We start from the raw sequence: 16,373 nt of genomic DNA, 5'->3' as shown, positions 1-16,373 counted from the left end.
GATTGACTACAGGGTCTTCGATTTCCCCTATTCACATCCAGTATCTAGAACAAGTCCAGACCAATAAGCACTGAGAATGTCTTCAGTCCTTGCCCTGTTCTCTTTTTCTTGCTGATACATAGCATTAATAAAACTAACAAATACTGAAAATCAACTGGAAATTCTGACAAGGAGCACGACTGCAGGTTCCTGATCCAGACATGCATTTTTCTGTGGTTCTAAATCCATATGATTTCTAAATAATGCAACAGCAAAAGCAAAACAGCTTGTTGATATCTACATAAAGGATAGCCAGAGAGAAAGGTACTGAAGGGTAAAAAAAAAACCAAAACAAAACACAAAAACCCCTAGTGAATTATTTTCCATTTTCATTTAGATAGGAAGGAAAAATACATACTGTTCTTTACCTGAGTGGGAAATTTTGCTTCTGTTTTTACTGATGATGCTGAAGTTTAATATTTAACTTCTGGTCAGGAATATACTTTTAAGAACCACATAATCCTGCATGACACATGGCTTTTCTGTTGCATTTAGAGCTTTCAGTTATGAGCAATCATCTTCATAAAAATGTACAAAAAAAACCTGCTAGTATCCTTGCTCTTCTGACTGATACTAAGCTTATAAGCACCTAACATGCTCTTCCAGACAAGCTCCTTTTCATTAATTACCTAGACAAATGTTTTCTTTCTTCACAAAAAACTTCACATTAAGATTTGTTTTCCATTCCCTTTCCTGCTCCCCTTTACGAATATATGTACCTCCAGGAGTCTCAAAATTCTGCAAGTTCTCCAGGCTGAAAAATATCATACAGGCACAAGTAGGCTGAAACTGACTGCAACGGACGACCACAAATCTGTATCCCATACTCATACAGGAGACTATTACAGAAAATACAGGTTTTAGAAGTCACTAATTTTAAAAGCTGGCTTTTGTTGCTTTCTCTTTCAAATGGCCGAAGAGAGTCTTCCCAAATCCAACAGAAGTGGAAGAGATTTAATCATGGTAGCAAATTGGACTATACGTTCTAAATCAGAAAATTCACAATGTTATTGAAGGCATTTAAGACTTTGTTAATGCTTCACATGCTCATAGGGGCATGCACGTACATCACACACACACACACACAGAGCATTAATCTTCAGTGTAGTAAGCACACTGGAACACATTACTGAGCAGTGTAGCTCTCCCAAGCCATGGTGCAGCTTTAAAAATAACAAACCACAGTGAGGTGAACACTGTGTGGACTCAGAGGTACTGTTGTTCCCTCTTCTAGGTGCAACAGATAGCAATATAAAACAGCTAGTGGCAGTGGAGACAGATCTGGGACTGCTCAAAGCCATTTTAAAGATGGCTTGCAGAGTTTTGCACCCCTTCTATCAAGAGATATCAGCAGTGGCCAGCAGAGGAATTCTGAAGGGCCAGACCTGCATTTCCCAGTGTGCACACAGAAGAGGAGGCATATAATTGTATGCTACAGTCGTCTATTAATTTTTCCATACATATTTATAGGTCTTCTAATCCAGAAGGTGCACACTTCATTCCTCCTGTCTAACATACCAGCCATCTCCACCAGAACAAGACACAGCAGAAACGGCAGCCCTTCCTGCATGCAGTTAGGTGCGGCAAGGCGGCCTGTTGGCACAGCTTTCTGCAGATAAAGGTTCTTCACAATGTGTTCAAGCTTCCAGTTCAGGCTCCGGTTTAAAAAAAAAAAATAAAAAAGCTACTTTGTTTCACATGATGAAAGGTGCCCTACTTACTGAGAAGACAAGTTACTTTTTGCTCTTTTGATTTCCTGCTGGCCAGGATGTACAGATGGGTTTTGGGGAAGAAAAAAAAAAAACGGACAGATGAGACACCAAAGAGCAGAACAGATTAACAGGGTCACTAACTTGCACTCCTGGGGTCTGGTTAAAGGATTCAGCTTCTTAAAACTGCAAGTAGCAAGAGATGACAGACTCATCACTCATTGAAAAGTGAGTTATAACTTTGCAGTATGAACTTACTTGGCTGCTTTCCATTGCCTTGGCTCTTCAGGATATGAAAGCTCATGGGAAAGCACTACTCTGATGTTTTGCTGAATTTTTCTGTGGAACATTTTAGACATGAGGCATATCATATACAAGTTCAAAGCATCTGGGTTAAAGACACAGTTGGTATTGATAATTTTCTGCACTGCTTCAGGTGACATTTTAAGCAGGTTATTTAATGTGCTAATAAGCATATAACCAAGACTATTTGAGTAGGAACAACAGGTCTTTTGTAAAAAGATGTAGAACATGGAGTCATACTAAACCTGACAGATATTAGGATAAGATACACACAGAATTATCTAAGGACAATTGGGTAGTATGGTAGCATCTTCATTATGCCAAGAAGACAACAGAAGTTGTGCTAACAATACAGAAATGTGGCAAGAACTGCCAAAACTTGTGTCACGTGAGACAGAGGACATCTCACACCTAGCATGAAACTGGTCCTTGAACAAAGCAACTGCAAGGCAACATGGCAGAGAAAATCCTTTACAAAACTGGCATGGAAAGGCACCACATTCATAGGAAAAAGAAGTTAGTTCTGCAGTCTGCATTCTGTTTTGTCTTGTATTTTGTCATGCTATCTTTGCAAACGAAGGATTATGCTTACCTATATTAACATCCTATTGAATATCAGAAAAAGGAAAGTAGATCGTGCCAACTGGTTTCTGGCTTGAAGAATAAAGAACAAATTTTCTTTAATGCTTCAGCCTCTAATTATACCCATGCCCCTCCTCGGTTCTAGCAAGTTTCTAGGGATAGAGAGAGAAATTCAGGCTTCTGTGAGGATTTGGTCCTGCAAAGAGCTTCATGGAATAACGCTGCTGAGCCTATGTCAGTCCATATAAACAGATGGAGATAAAAAAATCAGGCAGATTTAATCTTCAGTTCAATTCGTGTCTTCCATAAACAACTTCGCAGTCTGCTGACAGAGACAAAACAACCTGCTTTCAGATCCCACCATCCTCTCGGTTTCTGGCTGATGTCTGATCCTTGTGCATCATGATCTAGAAGAGAGTAAGGAAAACTGACTTTCCTTACTGTTGCTGTTTAACCCCAGCTGGCAACCAAGCACTACGCAGCTGCTTGTTCACTCCCTCTCACCCAGAAGGATGGGGAGAATTGGAAAGGAATGTAAAACTCAAGGGCTGAGATAAGAACTATTTAATAGGTAAAGCAAAAGCCATGCATGCAAGCAAAGCAAGGAATTCATTCGCTACTTCCCATCAGCAGGCAGGTGTTCGGCCATCCCCAGGAAAGCAGGGATCCACCACCTATAACAGTTACTCGGGAAGACAAATGCAGTAATGCCAAATGTCCCCACCTTCCTTCTTCCCACAGCTTATATACTCAGCATGCCATCATATGGTATGGAATATCCCTTTGGCTAGTTTGGGTCACCTGTCCTGCCTGTGTCCCCTTACGATTTCCCATGCTCCTCCAGCCCTCTTGCTATCAGGGTCCAAGAAACTGAAAAGTCCTTGCCTTAGTATAAACATTACCCAGCAACCACTAAAACCATCAGTGTGCAATCAACATTGTTCTCACACCAAATCCAAAACACAGCACTGCACCAGCTACTAAGAAGAAAATTAACTCTATCCCAGCTGAAACCAGGACACTTACCTCCAAGAATCTCTTCTGCACTGTTTTTGGGGGTTTGTTTTCTCTTTAATTGCCAAGCTCATCATGTGAAACATTTGTCAAGATACAGAGTCACAATTTATGGAATCTATTGGGATGTGGCAGGCAGGGAATTCCAGAGCTATTCCCATCCAGCACCCTCCCAAGGCCCTTTGGACCAGGCTGCCAACCATGCAGGGCTTTCTCCTGACAACTGCTGTTCAGGAATGCTCACAGTATCCTTTGCTTTGGACACAGGTACCTTAGATGGTTAAGACAAGAAAGAAGCATCCTAGTTTGGTACAGCTGTTAGTAGTTTGGCTATTTGCTTTACGCTCCCTGCTATACTGCTGATGATGATGTGGAAACATGACCTTTGTCAAATGAACATACTCTCTGTAACTTAACCATTGCCATCTTGCAAGAAAAGCTAATAAGTGTCAGTAAATCAGGTGATAAATGAGCAAGGCAAGAAGGAACCAGATTGTTCTGAACTTTAGTAGCTACCAAGGGCTAAAAAGATCAGGAGGAGTATGGTCTGAGCATTAAAATAATCCTGCCTGATTCTCAAAAAATAGCAAATATGTTGAGTAAAGGAGGTAGCATTTTTAACTAATTTCTCCTATCATAACCACATTTTAACAGCAAGCACAGAAGGCTTAACTATGAGGTCTGACAGAAATTTCCAGGTTTTGAAATCACAGGTTCTATTTTTAAAGCTTAAATATCTCCTCATATTCAACACTTGCTTTGAAAGCTCTGTCGCTGATATAGATGGCAGCTAGACTGAACGGACTCAAGAGAGGTCTGTGATCGGAAACAACTCAGCCCCATCTTGTTCTTTGGCATACCTGCCCTTCTGAGAGGAAAGCTCTGAAATACTTTGTGCAGTGTAGGTCTTCCTAAGTTTTCTGCTATCATTTCTTTTACTGAAGCTAGAGCATCAACTGGAGCAAATTTGCTGACTGCATTTCCATGGATCACTGAGGGTTATTTAACCTCATTTGATACTAAGCCTTTCTATCAGATGATTCAGGTAATAAAGGAACACCAAAACACACCATAGCTTATAATAAAAAAAAATATAAAAAATAAAGCACTAAAAAATGAAGCTTCATTCACTTTCATTCATTCACTTCAAAATGAGAAGGGCTGCTTTTAGAGGGCTGGCACAGTTTGAAGCACACCTTATGACTGAGACTATACCTGGAAGGCTGTGGCAGTCACAATCATGCAGAAGTAGTTGGTAGAGGCTGGACCAACACAAACTAAATTTGTGCTTCAAATTGGCCCATTTAGAGTGAAGAAAAGTATTCTGTACTTCAAAGTATGATAAAGGTAACACATCTATTTTGTAATCTCATTAACCTTGACAATAAAAGCTAACCTTTTCAGAAGCTTATCAAAAACGCGTTGTTTTCTTTAGAGTCAGCAATTCTCTTTTGAGTTGCACATAAACTCAGGGTAAACAGGAAGTCTCCTAAACAAAAGCAGCAAGAAACAAGCTACTGCCCTAATAAGCAGTTGATGATCTCTGGCCCAAACATTGTCATTAAATGTGGGAGTATGTCTCATTTTGCTAATTTCGTTGTGAAATAAGTCCATGGAATTCCACAGAACTGTCTATTTGAAACCACCAACAAAATGAATGTCAGCGTAGATCATAAAGACCTAGCACAAAACACCCTAAAATAGCCCAAAGAAACACATGAATTCAATTACATTAAAGGACTGTATCAAACGCATTAGCAGACATCCTGCTGCTACAGCTTACCAACTAACACTTCTCTTCTGTTTTTTAAGTTTTATTAAAATACATACTTCCTCATTTCTTTCTGTGCCACAGGAACACAGGCTTAAAAGAGAACTTAACGTGGGACACTAGGGGTCAAGTTCTGCTGACAGTGTCAAAGTTAGTGATAAACCTCCCTTTGGCTTAAAGATGGAGAGTTAGAAGCCCTAAAATAATACAAAGTAGTAATTTAAAAACAATAGTGTAACTTTTACTTGCAAAGCAGACAACTTCCAAGAGATTGGTTGATGTTGAAGTCAGAATATAGTGTTTAAACATTTCTCTGTGTAACTGAAGCCTTAGACAGAACTGCTACATCTCTCGAGAATGAGGGGTTATATTTCTTTCTTCATCTGAAAGGTGATTTCATGCTTCAGGAAGTAAAGAAAGTTTGTGCATTGACAATATAAATGCAGATGCCTCCCATAATGATTGACATCAGAGGTCGTGCAAGTGGAGTTTCATTTCTACTCCCAGTAGACCATGCAGCCAAGCGAATTAACGTCTCTTCAGGAATTAGAAAGTCAAAGTTTTGACAGCTCTGGCTCCCTCCCTTGAAATGGGTTCAGTTCAGAAGGCCTCCTTGAGGTATGATCTGATCCTCACAATTACCTTTTTTAATAGGCAGTATGAAAGCCAGTGACACTCAAAGTGTACTGTCATATAGAGGCAAATTTCTTTCCTTGCAAAGGACATAAGTGGCAATGAAAGAAACTATTATATACAGCAAGCAGTAAAACACTCTGTTATAAAGAAGTATTAATTTCATACAGCTGTCAGAAAACTATCTCTGTCTCAATCCTAAATGTACATCTTACAATGAGACACCTTTTTCAGCTTATATCTGGAAGAATAATGCTGTTCATGTAGAAGATAAGGAAAGTATATTCCTAACAAGTTGCTTCTGCAATTTGTACTCTCTTACCAAATAGGGAATTTTCCAGTACAATAGAAAAGTGATTGAGCTGCAAGCCAACTATTGTGACAAATAGTAAAAACTGCAGCTCGGCATTTTCCCCTGCTGTGTATATTCAGACAGTTGCCTAACTTCTTAGCAAATAGAAGTATACAAAATATAACAGTATTGGAGTAGCAATAGGGTAACTAATTCTTCTGTTCCTTTTTTGCCTGATGGCAGGTTGATTTGGCCCTTGCAGTCAAGTCTGTAAAATCTGAAGTAGATGATCTTTATGCTTACTTCTAGCCACACCAAGCCCAGCTGTCTCTGCTAGAACACTGCTCGATCAAGCCCATTACTTGATTAATGGTTTTTCCACCATAGCACATGCAAGTTCCAATGTGAAGTCCCCACCTATGCACACTAACCTACTGGCCAACTGGCTTTGTTTGCAAACAATTTTTTACAAAAGCCATTAGAGACCCATTTTGCAGAATTCTCAGAAATCACTCTGCTACACAAAAGAAGAACTTTTGTCAAGGCACCACAATAAAAACTGATGCTTACACTTAGTCTTTATTTGTTAACCTGTTTTCTTCAGTTCCTAAATGGTACAAATGTATTGCTTCTAACAAGGGATGCCTTACCAGCTTCGTGTTAAAGACAACACTTTGGTTCAACTGCTACTGCAGAAAACTAGAAGCATGATAAACAGAACCATTTAATTCACCACTTTTCTAAACTGATAACTTTGTATCATGTAGGAAAGATTTGCATTTTCTTTTCTTCATTATAGTTAATATTTAGGTGAGAATGCAGACAAATCCATCCAATTTATAGCCCTTCACTTTTTATTGGCATCGTCACTAACTTCTGTGCATTTCCCAATCTGTCAATGTCACCGATGTTTATGAAGTTATCACTGGCTAAATGATGGCAATGCATTAGTGTATATAATAGAAACTTCTTATTTGATATGCAGCTGGTGATTGGGAAGAAAATATCAAAATAGTAATACCATTAACCAAGAAGAATAGTGCCTGAGAGAGAGACAAAGAAAGAAGGAATATCAACAGGAAGTCTGAAAGCAAATGGAACAAAAATCAGCATTAAGCCTATAGCTCTCTGGGTGACAACAGGAAAATGACAGCAAGTGTCATCAAAAAGACTACAACAGCACAAGCATTCAAGCTTCATTGCCAAATATTAACTGACATGGGCTAGAAAACCTCCCTGCATCATAGTACTGTTCATCATCTTTGCAGCATCTAGTCTCTAGCACTATCAGAGACAAGATAGTAAACTTGCTGTTTCCCTGAGCTGATCTGGCATTTTGGTGCCTTTTCCTATATTCCTCATTATTCAGACAGCTTCATCCAAAAATAGTTACTTAACCTTGACCAATATGTGATGTTGATTACAAAGAGAAAGTCTACACAGCAAAAAGGGAGACTTACATAGAAAGAACATTCAAGTGACCAGATAATTAGCTAATGCATGACCTCCCATCTTCCTCCACAGCTTAATTCACTTCTACTTCCTGACTATCACTGTTCTAGAGCTATGCAATGCAACGAAGAAAACAGAATACTACTCAATTTTGCTGGTGTCTCTCTCTGATTTCCAGGATTTTATATTACACCATGGCAGTTAAAGTTGACTGCTTTCAAAGGTAATATCTTGATGGCAAAGTCTGTAGAAACTCAAGACTCTGACAGCCAGAAATCACCACAGCAAATATACATACAATATTCTCCAGTAGAAACTGTAAGCATTTAGCATTGCTGACTTACATAACTTCTTACCTAGTCTTAACACTTGTTACATCATCAGCTCCAAAGCATTTTAACAAACAGGACTGAAACTCTTGCTACAGTGAAGCCATAGTGATCTAGTGTCCGACAGTTCCAGTGGCCTATTTGGGAACCAGCCAAACATTTGTGTTCTTGGATAGAATATAAATAGATCTGAAGGAACATAAAAACATTCTTCCAAAGCCAATTTGGAAATACTTCTTAAGTCACTCTTGAAGCATTGATCATTGTCCAGCTGACCTAGAAAACAGACTTCAAGGTTAACACTTCCCTTGACCTGATGTCATTCTTTCAAAGATAAAAATATCTCCAATTTCACACTGACTGGGATTCTTGGCTAAAGAGATGATAGATACCATTTAACATGTCTCTCTTTTTATTGGATCTCTTCCCTTCTGTAACTTTTTCTCATGCTCTTTTTCAATCAGGAATTAGTTTGTCTGTATGTGCCACATTAAGTAGGACATCCATCTTTTAGCTGGTAAAAAAGTGCATATGTTGAATGGAGCAGCAGATATATGCAGAGGCAGATCATGGGGTATCAAGCTTCTCTTCCAACTTTTCTGAACTTTTTAATGACCTCTCTTTGGAGCAGTGATTTTCCACAAGAAAGGAACTGTATTTGGTGCTATATCCCTTGAAACTTACCAAAGAAAACAAAATACACACACAAATGTGATGAAAGACACCTGAATAAGGAAAAACAGGATTCCATAAAAACGAACCATCCTGGTTTTCATGACTCTTTACCTTTTCCTTCTGTTCTTGAGTACAGCTTTGTTAAAGCATTTTTAAAAAAATGAAGTCTGATAAATGGAGCTGTTAGGATAGGACCACTAAAGCATCTTTTGATAGTAACATGCTTTTAACATAAGTCAAAAGTACATTATGTTTAATTAATATATAGTTCAGGCAGCTGAGATCTAAATGGACCATAGGAGAACAGTAATAGTAGCAATAGTAGTTGGGGAACTAGTAATAGTTTAGTATTAGTAGTTGGAACTGGGGTTGTTTAGTCTGGAGAGGAGAAAGGCTCAGGGGGGACCTTACTGCTCTTTACAGCTACCTGAAAAGAGGCTACAGGCAGGTGGGGGTAGGGCTCTTCTCCCAGATAACTTGCAAGATAACAAGAGGAAACATCCTCAAGTTGTGCCAGGGGAGGTTTAGATTGGATATTAGGAAAATTTATTCACTGAAAGGGTGGTCAAGCATTGGAACAGGCTGCTGAGGGAGGTGGTAGAATCACTATGCCTGGAGGTGCTTAAAAAACATGTAGATGAGGCACTTAGGGCCATGGTTTATTGGCAGACTTGACAGTCCTGTTTGAATGGTTGGATGTGATGAACTTAAAGCTCTTTTCCAACCTAAATGATCCTATGAATATTATACTTGTAGATTAACTTTGACCAAGGTGGTTTCTATGACTAGGAGTAATACAATACAGTCCTTCATCTTCCTCTCATTCCTCCACTTTGAAGGCAATAAAAGTTAAGGAACTTCTGAACAGAACTCCTCCATCCTCACAAAGGCTCATACAAAACACCAAAGTAAATCCTGTCTCCCTATGAATATGTGAGATAAAAGTTTAAAGACTCACTACATGACTAGGCATTCACAGGAACAGAACTCTCAGATGCTGTCACCAATGCCCTAATATCAAAGACTGCAAGAATATGGTGAGAACGGGCAGAGATACTGGGTCTCAGCAATCACCTGGAGCTCAGGGTGCTCCTGAGCACTCTCTGGGGTACAGCATGGACATAGCCATCCAAAGAAACATGAGATTATAAGGCACAGATCTGTTAAAAAAAATTTCCAAATCAAGGAGGTTTAGGGTGTGGAATCTGTTCTATATTTCAGACTCTCCAGAATTTATTTTGACTATTTCAAACTAACTAGAAAGTACATAAAATGTGGACAGTACTTCACGAGCATCAATTAGTGTATGTCCAGATAAATCCATTCCTGTACAAATTTCCAGTACACCTTCATGAAGAATAAGACAAATACATAACTGCACAGCACCACTGCTAATGAAAAATACCCTACCCCCTTTCAATATGTTCTGATGTTTTTCCTTTGGTTCTAGGAAACACTACCATCATTGCACTGATGCTGCTAAAAAGTTAAGTGAAAATATATTGGAAAACTGTGAATGTCCACATTTGATTCTGCTGTTAATAATTTGCTGCAACTTTTGGGGAGACAGCCTGGATATGAAGTTCTGGCAAACTATCTCTTTGCAGCCTTAGAAAGCACAAAGCACTTCAATGCCACAGTTGTAAAAATTTCCTTTAGCAAAAAGATGTTCACAGAGCCTCACAGGATCCAGACCTTCAAATCAGACTATCAAACAGCGTGGGTGTTAGCTATTTGGTACTTTTAGCACTGATCAAAGGGAACGACTTAGGAACAGTCCAAGCTCAGTACTTACAGCCATAGCAAAGGGAAGTATTTTCCGTAACAGCATTCACTGTGCAATCCTCAAAAATCCAATCCAAACCCAGAGACAATCAGATCTTTGTTGAGAGACCAACTGACAAGCACTGCTGAGGGTCCCAGACTTTCACAGCAGAATCCAAACTGGATCTCTCTTCAAAGTATCAAATAGTTATTCAGTGCTTCTACTTAGATAGACAGATGAAGAGATGTTGTATGTTTATATTCTACATCATTGTCTTCAGGAAGGACAGTGAAAGATAAGAGGAACAAAATACAAATACAAGGAAATAAAATGGCACTATAAAACACCCTACAGGAAAAAAAAAAAGTAACCAACCAAATGGGATTGACACACATGAAGCCAAGTACCTCACCAAACCATCAGCCTGTATTGTGGCTGAAACCCTTGTGTCTGAACAATAAAACCAGTAAATATTACTTATGTGTAATATTGATCCTTTCATCCTCTACAGTCCTAAAGCACCTCACAAGCTCTAGTCACAGAAATCCACAGAATGCAACAGCCATTGAAACAAAGCAATAATTCTCAATAGCTCAAGGTATTACTAAAACAGGAAAATACCAAATGATCAGTTTTAGGAAACTGACAAAAGCACCAAGAGAAGTATTCAGCAGAAATCAGCTAAAGACAGTGATGGCATTTTTTTATTCCTTTTCCTTCTTTCATATTTCCCTTTTCTTACTTATTAATAGTCTTTGCAAAGATGCAAAATCAGATGCTTCTCCTTTGGTGTTCCTAGGGCACAAACAGAGAACATAACTGATGTTCTGATCACTTGCTTATAGCAAAATACTAACCTTCTGTATTGCTAATTTTGATCTGAGATAGAAAAACCCGAAATTATTAACTATTTCCTTCCCTTTTTCTTCTTGTCATACTAAAGATCTTTCAAATTCCATGTCAGAGGAAGAAATGAGATATGAGAGTGCTAGTTAATTTAAAAAAAAATAAAATCAATCTAAGCCATGTTCTACCTATAGTTCAGAAAAGGTGAACTTCTATCAATCACTACAGAGAACCACAGGAGGGAAAAAATTACTAAAAAAAAAATTAAGAACTAGATTTGAAGAAGGACTTGTTCCTGTCAGTGCTCTTCTTCGCTTTCCTTCTACTTTCTCTGTGTTTTACATTTTCATGGCAACAGAAGGAAGGTAGGTCTCAAGGGGCCTGGTGGAGTGGCTCAGCAGACTGAAACAGAAGCTCAGGTCCCTGCTGCCAGCTCCTGCTCAAAAGTGTTTAAATCTATGACAAAAGATTCAGCAAAACAGGGAAGGAAAAAAAGAAATAATGAAAAATTTAAGTGATGCAGCAAAACAAAAAGAAGAAACAATCTGGACCTTGCTCTTTCTCATACTAAAATGAGAAATACAGGTGTCCAACACAAGCTTGTTCAAACCTTCTAAACACCTTAAACTTGCAAGTTAGATACTTACTGTTAAAACCAGCAACAAGGTTGAGGAAAGAATTCCCTTGTACGCCAACAGATATTAAGGATTCTGAAAAGAAGTCCACACCAACTGCAAAGGCTGAAGAGGGAATACCATGTTCATAAGGCCATCAGCTACCTAGCTTCGCACAGAAGTGTTTAGGCAGGTCCTTCCAGGCAAAAACATCCTCCAGAGAATCATACAGATTTCCTTCTGAGCTCTGTAGAAGCCCCTCAGCTGAAAATGAGAATGTTTTTGAGTAAAAAGTAAAATGCTTTAAACACTGACAGGGAAAACGAGCATAGAAGCCTATGCCAGCATCTGTCATTCATTCAGTATAATGGTGCCATGGGCTAAAGGAGGCCAGAAAAGCTACAGATTCATTCAGAAGACATTAAGAAAAAAAAAGGAACTCATGAAAGCAGGAACCTGTGTCAATAATTAAGTTGTTACTTATCAGTCTTGTGCTCGGTGGCACAGAAGCCATTTTGTTTTTCTTGTAAGAGGCTAGTTACATTTTATGTATGGTTTCTATATCCCAAAGCTTTCACAGCCTAGGGCATATCAGCTTTAAGACACTGGAAATCCATGTCTTTTTCAGACAAGAAAGACAAAAGCATGCAAAAGCATCTGGACATATATGAGATTTTAGACACAGAGGTCCACTGTTGACCCAGACATACTCTGGGCTCAAGGACACATATTTTTACAGTCTTTCTGTAAAATTTACTTTCTATGCTCTTTTCTTGCATATACACAGAAATGAATTACATCAGCAAGGAAATAGGTTTGGTAGTGGGTACTCTCCCAGTACCTGGACATATCTGAGCTACACTGAATCAGAGCAAACTCAATGAATCTGAGATCTTCTACATGCTAAGCAGTGAGCTTTATATTTAAGGTACCCTGGGAGGTAACTGCCTGTTCCTCCTGCCAGAGATGATCCAGTGCTGTACAGAATACAGAAGCATTCTCCCAGGCAGAGCACAAAGTGATTCTCCAGATTAGTAGATACCCTGTGCTCCTGGTAGAGGAGCGACATATAATCAAGCCTGACAGACGAAATAGGTCAAAATCTAAGGCCTGGGTAAGTGCTATGACCCCTTAGCTAGAAAGGGGCTCCATCACCTTCTCCGACAAAATACTGCAAATTTAGTTACAACATAATATATTTACTTCCTGATTACAGTTCTGATGAGTGTGTAGCCTTGGGATGACCAATATCACATCATCAACAAATTCCAAGATGTTTTGCTTGTCTTTATAATTGTCCATATTTGGCAGGCATCCACTTTTCAATATGATGGGATTCCCCTCAAAGACTAAAGAAGCGGATGGAAGAAGGAAAACCCTTCCACCTGTTTAATCCTTCAATTTTATCTTTTTTTTTTTTTCTCTCGAATAGTCTTTAGGAAACAATGCAGACTGAAGAGCAAAGCAGCAATAGCCACAGTCAAATACACGTCCCTGTATTTTTGCAGGATGAAAGATGATTGGGGGACTGTAGAAGTTAGACATGGAATATACCCACCTTCTGAAATCCAGGTCAACCCTTTCACCCTGAATAGTTTTGCAGTCTAAAAATAGTTTTGCTTCCTAAAAGCTTTTAGCTGAGTTTCATCCATGTTTTGTGCTTTTCCAACCTCCCATAACCGCCATCTGGAGAGGCAATTCTAACGGTAGAGCTGGGGAATGCCATCACAAGAAACTAGTCCTTTTGGGTTTTTATGTGACTGAACTGCTGAGAATCTGAAACACACTTTTATTGCAGCACAGTGAGGCCTTGTGACAGATGGTAATAATCACTTAAAAATAAATCTTCTTTATGCAACCAGCTTTTACATTCACTGAACAAATCATTAAATCTACAGTATATTTGTGTTGTGCATTGCAGAGGAAGCAGTATAAGGCACTTTTTAAAAAAACCTAATATTCACTTACTTATATAATTTTCTTTATTTTGCCAGTAGCAACACTAGGGCTCACAAAAGCAGTTGCAGAGAAGCAATAGGACAAACAGCTTTTCTGACTCCCTCTCTGCTGGGCCGTATGATGTTTAATAATCCTATACTCCTAGAAGCGGATATTTACAGCCCTTTGTCTCTGGCAGGAGGCATGGACTGTGGCCATCTTCTCCTTCCTTTACACACAACAAAAACAGTTAACAGAAACAAACTGAAGAAGTAAAAGATAAGGCATCTAATCAAGATACTACTGTAATTAATGGCTTCCACATCCTCCTCTCAGTCCCTACATCACTTCCTGGAGGTTATGGAAAGTAACAGGCTAGAAAAAGTTCCATCTTAAAATATTAATAATTAAGGTCATTATTACCTCATTTTTAAAAACCAAGGTATACTGGGATGTCTTAAAGTAGAAAAGTTGCATGATCTTTTCCTACAGAAGTACTGAAAAAATACTGAAATTTCAAAGCTGAAAAAATACTACTATTATTACCACTATCACTTTCCACTGCAAATAGTGACAGAGGCTGATACTATGAGGACTTACCTGATGATTCAATTTCCTAAATAAACTCCTGCTAAAGTTGTACTTTACTAGCCTACTCTTAGGAGCAAATACCTGTAACCAAGCACTCAAAAGGTAACGTTATGGTAGCGCATTAATTATTGTCATATAAAAACAACCAGTACAAAGCCAAAAGGGGATACTTGGGAGGCAAAGAGTAGAGTGTCTTTAGAAGGACTGTCTTGTTTGTTTCTGTTTGTTCAAGTCTTCAACAGGGAAGTCTGCTAGGTGCCTCCAACCTAGTTGCAACCAATAAAGAAGGCAAAAGGAGAAGATGAGAAAATATTTCACTATGTGCAAGAAAACCTCTAAGTAGTGTGATCCCTTACATTGCTTTTTATCCTTTCAGAGGAAGAGATCGAAGGCCCAGTACCTGAGACATTTCAGGAACCAGAACATAAGCATAACACTTGCAGAAAGCAAGAAGGAGGAAGAAAGCAAAATAAGAAAACGTAAAGCCTTGGTCTAGTTCATTTTGATTGAAGTAAGGCATCAAAACAATAAAGGCTTAATGTCCAAGATCCTGTGCACATCTTCCAAAGCAACATTTTTCAAAGTAGTTTCCTCCTCATTCTGGAGGTACAATTAGATGCAGAGCTCTGGAACTACAGTGTTCACAAAGTCAGGTGATGAGCACAAGACTGGAATGACGCCATGCTTACTCTAAGCAACTCACACTGGACATAAGAAGAGGAGGAGAGCTATCCACTCCCCACAGTCATTGCAAGTAACTGCAAGCACCTTTTGAAGGCAAGTCTCTTTTATTTGCCACAAAACTGCTATCAAGGCCACACATATGCTGACGTGTACTTCAGAAACATATATTCAACTGCCACACAGCATTATCCAGGATTCCAGGATTATGCAAATGCTCATTTGCCCATGAATGGGAAATTACCCTGGCTGCTGATACCACAGTCATTCCTGACAATATATTTTTTAAATAAACCCACACAAATTCTAAAGATAATTTCACTTTCCTGAATGCTATCTGACTGTACCTGAAGATGCAAAAACTGGTAAAATTACACAGGTATATTCAGGATTCTTGGGAGGGCAGTTTCTAGTTATGTTTCTTACCTTTTATTCATCCTTTCCGGGGGGGGGGGGGGGGGGGGGGGGGGCGGGGAAGAAAAAATTCTATAGGATTTTGAGGAGATCCATTTCCTTACGAAATACTGCAGAATATAACAGGATTTGGCAAGGTTCAGTTGACAGACATAGAAATGTAACCAAGCACAGAAAACAAACCAGTAGACAGTAAGACAAAAGAAGTTCTTCATGTTTGCACAGCTACAAACATGGTTTCAATGCTTTGTGCTGATGACAGATTTGCCCACAGAAACTCAATGGTTGGCTCAAACACATATGTAAACTGGGAGTTATGTGAAGAAGTGTCACTCCTCCAAACTATTACCGTAGCATCAACTGGAAGACAGCTGCATGCACCATTTTAGGTGTAAAGCCCTTTGCACAAGTCTAAAATACTGTATTTGTGAGCAAGACCATGTTGTCACATCTCTTTCTAAAAGTATTAAAAACTCTTTCACAAGGAAGGAGTCAGCACTGACCCTAAGTGAAAAGGAAACAGTCTGTTCCCACAGACCAGAGCCCAGCAAGAAGATGACGAAGCCAACTGAAACACAAAAAGAAAATAAACTCAGCAAAACTGATGAAGGAAAAGCTGGGGTAAAGCAGTTTTTGTAACAACAAACAGCACTTTCTCCTTCCCTCTGTGAAGCTAAAAACCTGTCAATCCCTAATGATATACATATGTGCAAGCATTTACACAC

Source organism: Falco biarmicus, chromosome 4, assembly GCF_023638135.1.
Source record: "Falco biarmicus isolate bFalBia1 chromosome 4, bFalBia1.pri, whole genome shotgun sequence".
Taxonomy (NCBI): domain Eukaryota; kingdom Metazoa; phylum Chordata; class Aves; order Falconiformes; family Falconidae; genus Falco; species Falco biarmicus.
The sequence above is the reverse complement of the archived record's forward strand: the minus strand, read 5'-3'. Positions refer to the sequence as shown.